At 37.7% G+C, this 16,078-nt stretch overlaps 1 long non-coding RNA gene across 1 annotated transcript in view; it reads right to left on the bottom strand.

Annotated features, from left to right (window-relative positions):
• Positions 1 to 3,466: 3,466 nt before the first annotated feature.
• LOC102074345 (uncharacterized) overlaps positions 3,467 to 16,078 on the bottom strand; it is a 77,123-nt gene continuing 64,511 nt past the window's right edge. Inside the window, exon 10 of the long non-coding RNA XR_003380017.2 lies at positions 3,467 to 10,709. This is a non-coding gene — a long non-coding RNA (uncharacterized LOC102074345). The remainder of the gene's footprint in view (positions 10,710 to 16,078) is intronic.

The following is a 16,078-nucleotide window of genomic DNA, read 5'->3' as shown; positions in this document are numbered from 1 at the left end:
AATTAACAGCAAAAGAAGAATGAAGGATGGTTGTGTGTATCTTCTGGCAGAAAGTCATTCCCCATTCACAAGAGCTTGCTAGGGCACTCAGCTCTAGCCAGACTCATTTCTTTGTTTTATTAACAAAGACAGGCAAATGAAGAGGAAAATGTTTCTTTGTTAAAGGTACAGGCTACCATTATAAACCAAGTCAGTATTCCACACTGTCTTCCAAATTGTGTCTAAAAATACCCTTTTCCTTTGTGTATATATATTGTTCTGTGGTGTTGTAACTAAGACAAAGGGTTTTGTCAAAGAAAGATTTTGTTAATCTTGAAGTTTCAATCTTTTTTTTTTATTTCCCAAGAAAAAGGAACTTTGCTCTTATCTCTTAACTGCTTTCTTGCAGCCATTACAAAAATATTAGAAATTAATTTGCTTTTCCATTGCCTCAGGAGCTAGATAAGTTCCTTTAAAGTTTCAGTACTGCCTACACTCAAAAAGTGTGTGTACAGCTGGAAAGATACGGGCAGGCAAGATATTACAGTCCACTGACCATTTTTCTGAAAGGCTGTAAGAAATGGTGGGAAAATAGAAAGCAGTCATTTTGACATTAATTGACATCAATTGGAGAACACATAGATCAAAAGGAAATACTTGAAAAGCAGTTCTAAGAACAGTCAGAGTGGTTTCTTTTTCTGCAAAACAAAGCCAATCTGATTTGTTCCAATTATTCAAAGCTGTGCAAGAGGTGGGCAAATCTTCTGGATTTGTGAACTTCTGAGACTACCTTCTAGGTTCATAATAAAACAATTAAGCTCTATGAATGGATTTGATAAAATGTAAATAATCTGAAGCAATTGTTTTTGTAGACTAAGGCCAAATGGCAATCTGACTAAGAGGTTGCAATTTTCAGCCACTGAACACTTGCAGATTCTGGTTGTGTTTCATCTACAGGGCACCTCTAAAGGCACCACAGTTCATTAAGCTATCCTTGCATTCCTTCTGTTAAGGAAAATGAAGAGCCTTGTTTTCTGCCCAGTCCAAGCTACTTTGCCCCACTCCACAAATTTTTTGAAGGTACCAGATTATTCAGAAATTAAATGCTGCATGTCACTGTGTACAAAATATGTTTATGTTTATGTTTATTGAGCTAGTATCACAGTTCCTAGAGCACAAATCTTATGAGGAGCAATAGAGGGAGCTGCGGGTGTTTAGCCTCGAGAAAAGGCCCAAGGGTGACCTTATCAATGTCTACAACTGCCTGAAATGAGATTGTTGCCAGGTAGGGGTTGGTCTCATGTGATTGTCATTATTAGTCCTTCTTTTGGTCTTCAGGAACACAGTGAAAGTGAAAAGAAAGTTAAAGCACAAAATATCACTGTGAACTTCTATGAGATTTACACATAATCTTTTACTGTGTCCTGGGTGAAAAAAATGTTACTACATCCATTTATCTAAGCAGTCTCAGTTCCTAATTCAGCAAGACATGTAAAACCACTGACTAATTCAACAGTCTAGTTCAGAAGAGCATATGAGGGCCCTGTGGCTCAATCCCTGCTTAAAATAAGAACAGAGTTTTCAGGGTCTTGCCTGTTCAAGGACCTAAAGAAGGACTATTAATGATAACCATTTCGTAACTTTAACACATATTTCAAACCACAATTCCTTTCAAAGTGTATTGTCCTTCTTATATTTAGTTTCTAAATTTACTTATTGTCTTTTTTTCTCCTGTTCTGAAAATAATTCAGAATTACCTGGCAGTGCTATAATTAACATAATTTACAATCATCTTCCTTTACCCACCAGCACTCAAATAATATACAAGGAAAAATGAGAGCACTTCAGGATATTGTAAGCATTATTATAATGAAAAATTCACCTAGAGCTAAGTCTATTAAGGAGTCAAATGCCCGTGTCCTAACTAAGAGTCTTTGTGCGTAACAAAGTCCAAAACTTATTATCTCAGACTCCAATCACTCACATGCTAGGCCATGCTACAGCACCAATGAAACAGGAATAAAATTTCCTGCAGATCTGCTCCAGCCCAGGATTTCCTCCTCTGAGGGTGTCAGAGAGACAACCCTGCAGAGCCACAATCGAGGCAGTGACCATATTCCCCAGTTCCCCACCACAGTGGATACTGCAGACTGTTTCAGGGACTAACAGCCAACCAAACCCACAGCAGAAAATAGGTGTTTGCCTTTTCCAAAACAAGCTATGGTGAAGACGTTCTCCTCAAAAGCTAAAGGTCTGTCTCTTTTCTCCCTTGAGGCAATTGGTCTAATCACCCAGTTCAGTGTAAAAGTAGAGGAAACCTCTTTTGCTATCATATAAACACTGTTCGGCTTTTATGATGTAATTAAGTATTACTGAGACACAAGACAAGTATGAAAGTAAGCACATCTCTTTAATAAAATGTTTAGAGTGATTCTTTGACCAAGGCAATACAAAAACTCTATTCCCTCCTCACCTAAAACATAAACCCTACTTCTCCCTTTTTATTGATTGGGAGCATGTTTGGGTTGCATGCCATTTTAGGTTGTTCTCCCATAATGATTCCAGTTCCTACCTTGACTCATCCCGGTTGTGGAAGGACTAATGCATTGTTTTGGTCATACCTGAAGATGCAAAGTGCTCCTTCACATGGACTGCCATAATTTCCATCAGTTTCTTCTATTGCCTTCCTATCTTCACATCATTGACTTTGACCAGATTCCCTGACTGCATGAAACCAGCAAGCACACATTCATGATGTAAAGCAAGCTCCCAAGGCCTGGCACTTTATTGATAAAAACAAATTTACTAGGCATTTTAAATATGCAGCAGGTGCCAACTATTTTGGTGCTTTGTTGTGAACTTCAGCTGCAATTCCTGCTAAATATAATCTGCTCATTTCAGATTTGAAAGGAGTTAAATGAAATATACATGATATAGCTAAAACAATGAAAACCTGCTTGAGCAATAACCTTGGAACTAAGAAACAATCTGTTACAGACAGATTGTTTTTATGCTAAATTTGTGTAAGTGTATAATTGGCATATTTTTCAAATGCATTTTCTCTAAGCCAGACATAACACTAACTTGTACTACCTTATTTAGGTGTCTAAGTTAACAGCAATTTTTCATATTTTGTTCAGGAGGATTATTCATGACTTAGAACTAGTTTCCAGACTGACTGACCCTCAGTCCTAATGAGGGAATGGATGAATATGATTGCAATGTGGGTATTAGGCAGACTGCCCATTTAAAATCCTTTACTCATCTATCAAAACTGCTGCTCCCAGGTCATCATGCATCAGTGGAATCAACTTTATTCTTCCTCTTTTTTGCTAGAACTTTATTAAATGAACTCTTCATCTAACTTCATTAAGCATACCTCATCATATGAGTTAGTAGTCTCATGTGACACTCTCAAAATTAAAGCTACATGTTGTCTCTTTGCAAGAGAAGCCTATGTATGTTTGCTGGTTTTGGCTGAGCTGGAGTTAATTCTCTTCATAGATAGTGTAGTGACGTGTTACAATAAAGCAGCCAGGACTCAATTTCTTCATGCAGGAAAAGCCAATTTTTAATTCAGATAACTCATTTATATACACTTTTCACAGACCATGTTCAACTCCAATTGGCTGGTAGCTTTCTTGCCGCAAAATTCATTGGTTAGAATCAAAGTGTTCAATTCAAGGTGGTTTTGTATGTACATGCTAAGACTCTCTCTTTTACTTAAGTGTTTACATTTTTCCTTTGTGCATTCTCATGGGACAGATTTCTTGTTTATTACATGCAAATGGTTTCCTTAGCAGAATAGCTTGCTGTGCTGACTCCTTTCATTGTTATATTTTTTCATATGGGAAGTTAGTAGATGTAACAGGCCAGCTGGTAATTTAGCAGAGCAAGGCCTGATTTTATAAGGCCTTTCTTTTATAATATCCATACCTGTATGCAACAGTGACGCATCTTGTATTTGTATTCCATGCTTCTAGGTGCTCTTGCAGAACAGCTTGGGCTGTCAAATTAATAGCACAATTTCTGTCCCTCACCAGCTATGAAAATTGAGGACAATTCCACTCTTAAACAAGGAGACACTATTTGCTGGGGGAATCTGAGGAAGAAAACTTAATCTAAGTTTCTTTCTCTTCTGTCTGTACCTCATATTTTTGGACATCCAGCTGTCTTCATAGGGATGAAAATTAAAGTAGCTCCCACATAAAACTATGTGTTTGTAGGAGTAAAACAGAAAGGGGATAAAATTTACAGATCTATATCTCATTTTCTAATGGAATTTAAATCATCCTAGGAACTTGGAGCGTTACCAACAGTCACTTCATTACCTGCCTAAGTGTAATATTCTCCTGTATGACATTAGCCCCTAAGCTCTCAGTGTGTCACTCCTCATTTTTCAGAGGTGAAGCCATCGTGTCAGGCTGCCCCAGGTGCTAGAGAGGAAAATCACTTCCTTCACACCATAACTGAGGAAAAATTTCTGATCATCTCTTTTAGTCTCAAGATAAATGTATTATAATTGATATGCTGTGTATCACAACATTTCCTTACAGCTTGTTTCCCTTGTATTTAATCTATTTGGCTAAGGTGTGTTTTCCAAACAGCATCCATCTCAACCTGAAGACTTCAAGTGATAAATACAAGATTCCCCAGACAGTTTGTTTTTGTGCTTAATTGCTGTCATTGTTAAAAATGTGAGACTTCATTTGAACATAAATATGCCTCCTTTCTTCTGGCATAGAACTGGTTTTCATTTAACTTTGTGTCCTAGACAAAAAAGCAATTTTATACAAGACATTTCCTCCATTAATTTACTTATACAGTGAAGTGACTCTTCCATCTTCTTTCTGATGTATGAAATAGGCTGAGATCTTTTAGTCTCTCACCACAAGGTATCTCCTATGTTTTTGCATCATTTTAAGGACTCAGTAAATAATAGTTCCTATGACCAACAGGAAGGGTCATGTTTCCTTACTCCTTGTTAACTTCTTTCCCTGCTTCCTTTGGCTGAATGGCATGGGCAAACAGTGTAATTACTGAAAAACCTAGCCTACAGCATGCTTTTCTCTTATTTTCCTCTTGTTTCTAGTTCAAGCCAGGCTTGAGACTTGAACTCCAAAGGAAGCTATTTTTCTTAACACAGAGGCAAAGCAGTGGTTGCCAAGCAACAAGAGCCATAGGAATTTTTTTCCTGAAAATTTCTTCCTCCTACTCAGATTTTTCCCATTTTGGAAGCTTATAGATACAGAGGATTTGCGTGGAAAAGCAGCACCTAATGTCCTTTGAATCAAAGCAATGATCAAAGACCTAAGACTGCATCACTAGAGAGTTCAGAAACATCTGAAATTTAATGCAGTCACATTTGGCTTGGTGGCAGTGAGAATACTCTGAATTTTTAATGCTGTTTTACCTATCTCAACATTAGCGAGAAAATATGACTCAATTCTTGAGACCTTACAGGTACTACTCAATACTGAATTTTGATTATCCTGACTTTTTTTTTATTCCTATAAAGAAGCCATAGTGCTTAAGTAGTGGTATCACTACAGGACTCTTATGTATACCTAAAGATCCAAAAGTGCAGTTATGCCATTCCACAGATGGACGATTAAACAATCACATGTTTGAACTCTGTCATTTTCATTGTTCCTAATTTTTTCAAGATATCTGTTCAAGTATTCCTGTACTTTGGGGCCTTTGTTTGACTCCTAAATTCCCATGCAGCCTTCTCTCCCAAGGGAGCCAGCAGGCTTTGTTTCCTTCAAAATCTCTACATTCTCCAATCTCAGCTGAAGCAATACTTGTGCCTGTAGGGTTATGGAAACACTTTACTGCAGCAAATTAGGCACTTGCAATTCAAGCAAACAAGCAAATAGAAAACTTTTAAGACTTAAAGGCTCTAAAGAGATGTCAAACCGTCCCTAAATAGTCCAGCCATGGCAAATCTGTCTACAGGCGAAAATCTTGAAAAAGGTAGACATAAGCCACTCAGTGCCATCACACTGTGGCCAGGGATTGCTTGCTTTTGACAGACTGCCTCATTAGATTACCAGAATGTCAGTGAAAGTCAAAAAATCAGTTTTTATACTTGGGATCCTCAGTGCTAAATGATTTGTTGAATATCACCTTAAACTTCTCACAGGCATGGCAGAATAGTGACTTGAATTCAGGTGCACAGAGCCCCAGTGAAATGAAATAGCAAATTCTTGACATCCCTTGCTAGCCTCAGCTACCCGTGCTGGCTGGGTGGTCAGGGAATTTTGCAGACACTGCTCCTTTCTAATCCCATTAAAACTCTAACCATGATTCTAACACTCCTCTGCACAGTTCAGCACAGGAAACATCCAGATATTGCCTTCAGAATAACCCAGTTGCATTTCACTCTACAGGGACAATCAGCTCTTGCAGGACATGATTTCAATTCTGCAGCTATAGAAAAATTTCATTAATTCTCAGGAAACAAGCTGTCTCCTGAAGGTCATATTCCCTGAAGTCACTTTGCAGACACAGCTGGAACTACAGTGAGATTTCTGCCTTCAGCACTGACTACACTGAATACTGGTTTAAGAGAAAGTAACTCTATTTAAACAGCAAGTAGAGTGCATTGTCATGAGATGAAAAATTATTTCGTAGAAACAAGTTTTTTAGGAGAAGCTTCATCTTTTTTCAGCCCCAGGTGAGTTAGCTGGGAAAGTGGATGGCCTTCATCCAATATGATAAAAAGGAATAAAATCCAAGACAGACAGCATATAAGTGCTGTTAGTCCAGCCTCATTAAGTTAATCAGTTACACAAAGAAGGATGCTTAGTAGCTTTGGGGGATTGGCAAGGGAAGAGAGAACAGCGACAGCAAGAAGAAAACATGATTAGTGATTGTGCAATAGAATGTGGGCAGGAAAAAAAAGACCTCAATGAACTCCAGAACTGGTGTTGCTGCTGAAACCATAATTCTAATAATCCTGTTGTTATTAATTCCTTTTCTAGTCTTTCTTTAAGAAGTCATTCTTTAGAATTCTGATGCATTAGGAAGTGCAATGCTTTTCCACTGCAGGTTTCTCTCCTTCACCAGTTCCCAGTGTGCGTTCTTTCTGATGTACAGTGGTTGTTAGTGTCACCCTCCCATTTTCAGGAGGACATTTTGTGCACTGCATGACATTTAGCAAGTTCTAGAGTAAAAGTGTATGAACTATGTGTTTTGCTGGTTGTGTTGCAAGAGTGCTAATTGTCATGGCTGTGAAGATGCCTTGATCTCTACATTTGTTTTGGTATGTGCTGTGCTACAGCAGGGCTGCTGCTGCTCGTGAGCCTGGCAGATTGGAATATTGCATGAAAGTTGGTGCTAGGATGAAAAATGTCTGAATCTTTTAAAGCAGACTACAGGGGTTTTGTTTGGTTTTGTTTGCTTGCTTGTTTGGGGTGGGGGGGGGGGTTGTGTGTATTTGTTTGGGGTTTTTTAGTGTATGTTTTGGTAGTAAAAAACAAAGGAGAATATTGAGGGATGTCAGCACAATTCTTACCCCTCTTTCACAAACTAAGGATCATCTGAATTTTCACTGGACAGATGATACATTCATACACTCATAAAAGCAAGATGGAGCCACACAGTTATTGACCATGAAAAAATGTCTGGGGGCAACTCCCTCTGCTTGTGCCTTCCAGTTTGCACATCCGAACCAGGAGTCTGGAATTTCCAGAAACTATGTCCTGTCCTGTGAGAAAAATACTCAGATAGTAATGTCTTTCAATTCTATTTTTCTATTTTGTTCTATTTCACATTATTAATCTGGGTAGAGTTTGCTGTTTTCATTAAAATATTTTTGAAAGCATATCGGTTTACTTATTTACAGAAAAAAAACATATAGGGTATTTATTACTGTTACCCTTTTTAAAGCATCTAATAAAACTGAAGTTGTTCTGAGGAACAAAATCAAATCAGTGTAATAATTAGGTGCTTGCTTTGGTCCACTGATGACAGAAAACTTGTAGAAGGGAATACAAAGAAAGAACTCCAAAACAAAAGTCTAAACAAATATACATCCATGGTGCATTCTCTGAGTATCTTAGCATGATTCTGCCTATCATAAAGCTGTTTCATGTTTAAAGCTCTATCTTAAGCCTGACTTTCAATAGGGAACACAGTAAAAAATTTCTACTCTCTGGGACTAGTAGGAATAACTTCTGTACTGCAGTGATAAAATACATGTAATCTTTTAGAAAGAGATACAAGGAAATAAAATCCAGCTCACAGCTGCATCTTATTTACATCAGCACATAAGCTTAGATTTGTGTGCTTCCCACTTTCAGTGTGTTCTTAACAAAACTGCATAGCTGGTGATCAGATAAGTGGGCATGACCTTTGTCCTTGTCTTTGTCTTCTGAGATGATGATGTGATTAGAGAACTCATACAACTTTGTGTCTTCTAGCAGGTCTCACAGTTCCATTCAGATTTACAGCCTTCAGGTCCGCCGGCTCAGAAAGGATTTCTTCACAAATTGTTCTAATCCTTCTGCCACCAAGTTAATTGCTGTTCATGTTTTGAAAATGCATTTCCATTTCAATATATTTTTTGCTATCTGTGCTGTTGTTTTGATCAAATGTAGCAACTTATAAATGGAGGTGTCTTTGTTTGTGGTCAAATTAGATCCCCTTTAGAGAGAATGGTGAGAAATTGGTATTTCAGAGTACAGTCCTTTCTCAAAATCTTATGTGGAAAAAAAATTCTAGACAAACAACACCCAAAAGTGCCTTTATTTCCTTTGACTGTGTATTAACTTATGTTTGCAAGGGCAAGTGTAAATATCTAGCCCAGATGTAGAAATTTAGAAGATTAAGGCCCTAGCCTAAGATTCTGTTGAAAATACATATTTAGAGACACCTATGTAGAAGTCCATGTTTTGAGATGGGTGTCTAGGCTCCCACTACAGGAACTGAACATCTAACACTCACAAAAATTGCTGGTCAGGATACTGCAACCTATCTGGCATCTCCTGCTTCTGAAGGGCATGGGTGTGCAGTAATTCCTATGTCTTCTTATGTGGGCCATCACCTCACATACTTTATCAAAAATAATAGTAGTTCTTAGCATTTAGACAACTGAATTCACCTCTGAATTAGCTTTCTTCTTTGACTCTAAGGGAATCCTAAGCACAAAGCATGCATACAGATACCTACATTTAGGTTCCCTAATGTGGAAACCAACCCCATTCCTACTGACAGAAATTAGGAAGGGCTAAACCCACCCTGCCTCCCTCCCATCCTGATGATGAATAGATTCTGTGAAGAATTGTACCAGTTCTTAACTATATTGTAATCAGGCCATTAAGTGCTTTTTCATTTGGCACACCAGCACTCAGATCTCAGCACGAAGCACTTTGTCACATTCAGAAATATATATATGTCATAAAAATGCATCATTACACATACAAATTTATATAATCATGTACAGTGCACAGGGGATAATGCACAATGCTTAGTACTGGCTCTTGGTTGCAATTTAAGACAATGACAATCAACTTCCCTGGGATGATAATGACTTTAGGGTTATTGAGCACATTTTCAACTCCAACACCGAGCTTGCAAGTCATTGAGGACTTAGTCCCAAATTCATCTGTCCTTACTTTATTTTCACAACTGGGAAGCATAAGCAAGGAGCTCAGCAAGCTTCTTCAGACTGTAGTTACACCCAGGGACTGTGTTTTTCTGTCCATTGACTATGGGACATTTTGTACTGCTGTTCAGTTACTGTGTGTATAGTTGCTCAGCATAGATGAGCTGAGTCTTACCTTAAAACTAGGGATACTCTGCAGCTAATATTTATTTTTGGACTGTCTAGAGGTGCAGGGTTAAGGGAACACAGCTGTGGTTGCTCAGCATCACTGCAGTAAAATAATGAAGAATAATAAAGTGGCAATTCTGACACAGAAAAAGCTCCCATTAAAATTAACTAGGAGCTTGGTTTTGGGTCTGAGAGAGCCAATTAATTCTGACTATTGACTTGGCCCGGCATTAAAAATACCTAAAGTATGGAAATGGATGTTCTGATTTACAGGACAATGGGGAAAAAAATGTAATTTGCTGTAACATCAAGAAATGGATGATCCTGCCATTCAGTATAACACTACGGGGTTGAAACATGAATGCTTACTAGAAGATAAAGTACTGACTACCTACATCTGGGATGTGTGCCTTCATCTGATTTCCCTGGACTTTTCCAAGATCTCTTAGCTCCCTAGGGTAGGACAAGATGGCTGCTCTCTGACATTTAGTACTCCATAAACCAGCCAATTGACTTAAATCACAGGTTGTCCTACAAAAAAATCCTGCAGACAGTCTTACACTGCATACTTATACTTAATCTGATAGTCATAAGCATTAAAATTGTTGGAAGCGATGCTCATTTCTGATGGCTGACTAAAAAAAGAAAGTTTTATGTTTGCAATCAAACAGTCACAGAACCTCAGCTGTATTCTTAGCTCTGATACTGACTTACTTGGTGACTTAATTAAGACCATTATCATTCAATTTTCAGAAGTGCTGAGAGCTGTTGTTTCTATTGACTGTCTCTTTAAAAGTGGGTGCTTAATGCCATGGAAAATTAAACTACTAATCTTTCCTCATTCCTCTTTCCCTTCTGAATTGAAGATATTTAGTATTTACCTAACCTTCAAGAATATTTGGAAGGTGAATCCATTAGTGATCCAGAAGTTTGATCTATTCAGTGGATCAATCTGTAAATAAAATAAAGATAGAATGTCAGATTTCTGATATATGGCATTTCTTGCAATATCAGATTTTCAGAAAACTCTTTCAGTCCTACTATTTCAAGAAAAAACAGAGAGCAAAAAATTCCCAGTGAAGTTCTGAGGGATCATAAAAGCTAAAAAATCCTTGATCTATAAATGCTGAGTGTCTAGAAAGTGGACTTAGAGCAGCCAATGGAGAAAGGCTGGTGTTCTTTCTAAGAGCCTTGTTTTGTTTTTTTTTAAATTATTCTTTTTCCACTTATTTATACATATTTACTAAGCATTGGCAAGTACCCTTTTCCCATTTTAAAAGAACAGAATAAATCTTCATTTACCTTCAAAATTTTAACTGATTATCTTTTCCCTGTCTTCTTTCCTTATTTCATGTGAAAATATATAGTTTTATGAACATTCTCCTTTTGTACAAATGCCATTAGATTTCTCATTACAGTGAAGAGTATCTGTTATTTTCTATTACATTAAGTATCAGAATGAAGAAAATAGACACGGTGGAGACTCATGGGATATGATGGCTGTTATTGAGTGTGACAGACTGGTTTGGCTGACTTCTAGGAATTTCTAATAAAAGCTCATGGGAATCTGCACCAGGGAGATGGTGCAGAAAAAGACCAAAGTGAACCCGTGAGACAACACAGCATTTATTCCCCAAATTCCTAGAGCTCAAAGGCATACCTAATGTGCTTTGAGTGATATGAATGAATAGATGCAGCTGAGAGCAGACATGCTGTTTTTTCTTTTTGATTTGAAAATCACTTTTTCTGACTGCAAATCTGGGACTGGTAAAGCAGTGGCATCAGCAAAAACAAAAGCAGGAAACTTGAGATTTACAGCTTTAGGCATCTTTCTTTAACCATTTCTGCACTGGTGGATGATTCCAATGTCATCACAATAATATGCAGGAGAAAAATGTTTTCTTACTTATTGCACAACTTTTGAACACATTGTTGGTGTACTAGACAGCAGGAAGAGAAGGGAAATAGACTGAAATTTGTCTGGTTTTGATAGAAAAAGAATAAAAATGCCCTCAAGTAAACATTTTCATTAACTTTTTAGTGGTATAGTATTTTTCTAAGTGTTTGCACCAGAGGGATACAGTCATGTTCTACTCCATTAAAATTTATAGTTTACAGATTAACAATGCAAATATGCTAAGAAATTTTTATGGATATCTCAAAGCCAGATAGAATGCAATTGCACCTGTATGACACCCATGCTGCCTCCCTGAGACAAGGCCATTACACAATCTGTCCTAGATTCTCAGCAGAGCAAGCAACATGCTTTGGTCAGCAGGAATGGATCTGTGTTAAGAATTCTAGAAGTGAAAACTGATTAACTTTGGGAGGAGAGCACAATAGCACTAAGATCCCCAGCTTCTACCTAACAAAACTACCATTACAACAAATCTTGGGTGATTTGCTGTAATGGTAGGCTGTAGACACAAAATAGTCAAAGAGCCAATGGATGGATTTCTTCAAGGTACTGAAAATATTCTGGGACAAGATGTTGAAACAGGTCAGAAGATGTAAGTGTTGAGCACCTTACCACCTTGCCACATCAGATCTTTTTTTGATGACATGAATAAGTAGATCCCTTATAGTAAAAAATTCTCTTTGTGTTGTTGCTCAGATACAGGGGCAGAGTCCATAATTCAAAAGCAGTGACCTGCCTTCCCTGGTTATCAAGACTATTGCAAACTGTATAGAAAATTATATTCAGCTTCCTTCAGTGAGTGAACATCAGCCATCCATCCATCCATCCATCCATCCATCCATCCATCCATCCATCCATCCATCCACCAGCCCTTCCATCCTTCATAGGAAGCTAATCACACAAATGGCCATGCTGAAGTCTGAACATCCTCCCTGCCTCTGAAGTTTCAACTATTTGCTCCCAAAATATTAACTTGGACAAATTCCTTATTCCAGCAAAATTATCCCAGTCTTTACTTAGCCCTTGTGGCTATCTTAAGTCAGGAAATTAGCCACCCTTTATAATTGACTAATACTTTTAAAAGCAAAAATGTCACAGAATATTTTTCCCATTTTTCTGACAGTTAGCTGGTTACTGCAAATGTAGGCCATTAGAAAAACAGTATAAAATCTATGACATTTTCTTTGCTTCGTGTATTTATTATTCTTGAATATTTGACAGAAAAAGCATCTATTAATTTACAAATGAAGTATTTCACACCCTGCCTGCCTGCGGCAATGGAATAAGTCATTAACAAAAACTCTACCTGGAAATATAAGCAGCTTTGTGAAGGAAGAATCTCACTCTCAGTATAAAATGAATACAATGAAGTAACATAAATGAAGTTCAGGAAGTAAGGAAAAAGTAAATGGTACTTTGCCAAAGTCCAGTTATGCACATTTAATATGATATACATAAAGATAATAATGCCTAATTCCTATGCCTTTCATTTGCCTCCAAATCTCCCAATGCATTACTGAGCAATAAAGAGATCCACTCAAATGAAGGTGTTCACAAAACAAAAATTTGAAAGCTGGATAGAATGAGACTGAAAAGAAAAAAAAAAGAAGGGGGAGTTAGCAATTCTTTATTAAATGAATACCTGTCTTCAAAGAGCTCTGTTCTTTTCAAAACCAAGTATTGGGCAAGACCGGTAGTGTTCCCCACCAACTAGAAGTGAGAGGGACTGGAAGTGTATACAGCTAAATACAGCAAACTAAAATAATCAGAACTCTCCTGTTCCTCACAGACCACAGGGATGTTGCTCTTTCTGTGCCCCAAATAGGAGATGTATGGCAGAATACCACAAAATCTCCCTCTGCAGTTACCATACTTCTAACACAAAGTTGCATCTAGGTACCTCCATCACAAGAATTATCCTTGTGACTTGATAGAGTTCACAAAAACCTCCACATCTCAGCAGTATGAGGAGCATTATGACTAAGTTAGTCTATTTCATAGCTGACCAACTCTTCAGTACAAACATCTGCCACCTTTCTTTTAAAGAACAGACACATTTTTGTGATTAAGTCACGACTCTGGCATCATTCTGGCAAAGAGTTCAGCTTTGGAGAGTTTTCTACTTTTCCAGTAAAGAAATAGTGGACTATCTGAAATTATTTGTCCTATGAGGAGGTTTGCATCCAAAAACATATTCCTGTTAAAAGATTGGTTGGTATTTTCACCTATTTTATACAGGCTGGGCATCCATCTATCAGCAACTTGAATTTTGCCAAAGGAAATTGAAATAATACTTTCCTCTGAAATTAGATTGCTTAGTTATATTTTTATATAATATCCACTTGGAATATCATGTGATTGTGTAGCCCTGTTTTGCTGAAAATCTAAAACCCAGATATACTGGGTCCACAGAACCTCAGGACTGAGGACTCCCAGGCTTGCTTTGTCCAAACTTTTCTTGACCTGTCTATGGCTTGTATGACTTGATTTAGCTGTAACAGCAATTTCTCTAATTGATTAGGTCTCTGTGGCTAATTTCGTTTTGCTTTTGTTATCTTCATGCAGTACAATTGCAGTTTTATATAGATAGAAGTAGAAAACAGTCATTCTGTGTGGAATGAGATATTTCTGACTAACACAGTGATGTAGGATACAGAAATACAGACCTCGCAAAATAGAAAAGGCCTCAAGTTGTGAAAGCACAGGATGGAGCAGAAAGGAGTACAGGCATGGGATGACAAGAGGTAGAGTTGAGCCTGGCTCTACAGCCCCCACACTAGAAACAACTCAGAAATGGGCAGTTAAAAAAATGCCCTGGATCTGGACAAACAGGCTTTACTGGCAACAAAGAGAGCAAAATCGTAGTATCTAACATAGACAAAAAATGTATGTCTTACATGCTAAAAGTGAAACATTAGTTTGTCTTATTCATCAAAAGTAAATTGAACAGCATCCTGTGAAAATGGTACTCTTAAAAATATTAACGTAGCTCATATTTGCAATTATTCAGCCAATACTAACAGTTGTCAAGAATTCAAATACTCTTAGGACAGAAAAGACCTGTAAGCTGCAGAGACAGGGAGGTGCTGGGTACTCAGTATTGGCCCAGCTTCACTTGCTTGCTATCAATGTATCAACATTACAGACTGTTCTATAAAGCTTTTAAAATCATAATTTTCCTGATTTTCTCATAAATTTCTTCCTGGTCAATATATATCTTTGCCTAGTATCCTTGTATTCTTTACCAAACATCTACATTTTTCTCCTAACTTGTGTCCATTCCTTACTTTCACTGTCCATTTGACCTGAGTTTCAAGCCCCTTGCCTTCTCCAGCTGTTTATTGCTCCTTTGAGTGCTATTTCTAGCCAGAAGACCTTTAGTCACAGAATAGCATTTCTAGAACTATATGACAAAATGACCAACAGTAGCCCACACCAGCTGTTCTTCTCATCTCACCAACTGATCATCTTTCTTCTCAGTGTTTCTGAGGTTGGATATAACATTTTTACTAGGTATTATGGGAGAAGACACCTTCACCTGGTCCCTCACACACAGATGTTCAATTGCACACAGCAGGCAGATAAAGGTGACACCATAACTCCATCATGTCTCTTCACACCCTTTTCCAGAGCTGTTGGCATCTGAGAGTTTCCCAGTGGGCAGATGAATGGGAAAGATGCAGGAAATTGGATCAATGAAAGTATTTTTTCCAGAGATTGAAAGAGTAGGTTTAATTTTCCAAAGGTCTCTACTAGGATTTAAAACAAACCTGGAACTGAGAGAATTCAAACAGGAAACTTCCATAACTAAGATATTTGGGAGGTTTTGTTTTAAAGGCATGATGAATTGGACTTAAATGCTTAGGAGTCTTTCTTTAAACATCCCTTTCAACTATTATTAGAGATGGTACTGGCATTTCAAATTTGCAAGTAAACATTTACAAAAAAAAATCAGCTGCAAAACCCCTTAATATACAAGTTCTCTGCTGTATAATTTTAAAAATTTTTCAACAGTTTTAAAAATCAGAGTGGGGAAATGGTAATACCAATGACATCCACAATGCTTGAAAAGCTTGGGATCACTAAAGAAAAATAGCACAGAATATTTTTGCCATGGAGTGTAACAACAATGACATAATCCAGCCAGCTAACTTTATTATCAGTTTACACCCACTCAGCACAACAGCACTCTTCAGAAAAAGACAGATGTAGGAGTGTGGAATAAAATTTTGCAGCAATGATCAGCAGCATAGCTGTCAGACACTCAGTGCCAGGGCACAAGGCTGCATGACCTGCAAAGTGACAGTGAGGCAGAAATCAGAACTGGCAGCTGGATAAAAGAGCAAAGTGCAGCCAACTGTTCTGCTGATGAAAACCAGTAGCAATTTCGCAGGTGCTTTAAT

The sequence above is a fragment of the Zonotrichia albicollis genome, chromosome 2 (genome assembly GCF_047830755.1).
Source record: "Zonotrichia albicollis isolate bZonAlb1 chromosome 2, bZonAlb1.hap1, whole genome shotgun sequence".
In the NCBI taxonomy this organism is placed as follows: domain Eukaryota; kingdom Metazoa; phylum Chordata; class Aves; order Passeriformes; family Passerellidae; genus Zonotrichia; species Zonotrichia albicollis.
This window is presented reverse-complemented; position numbering and strand designations above follow the sequence as displayed.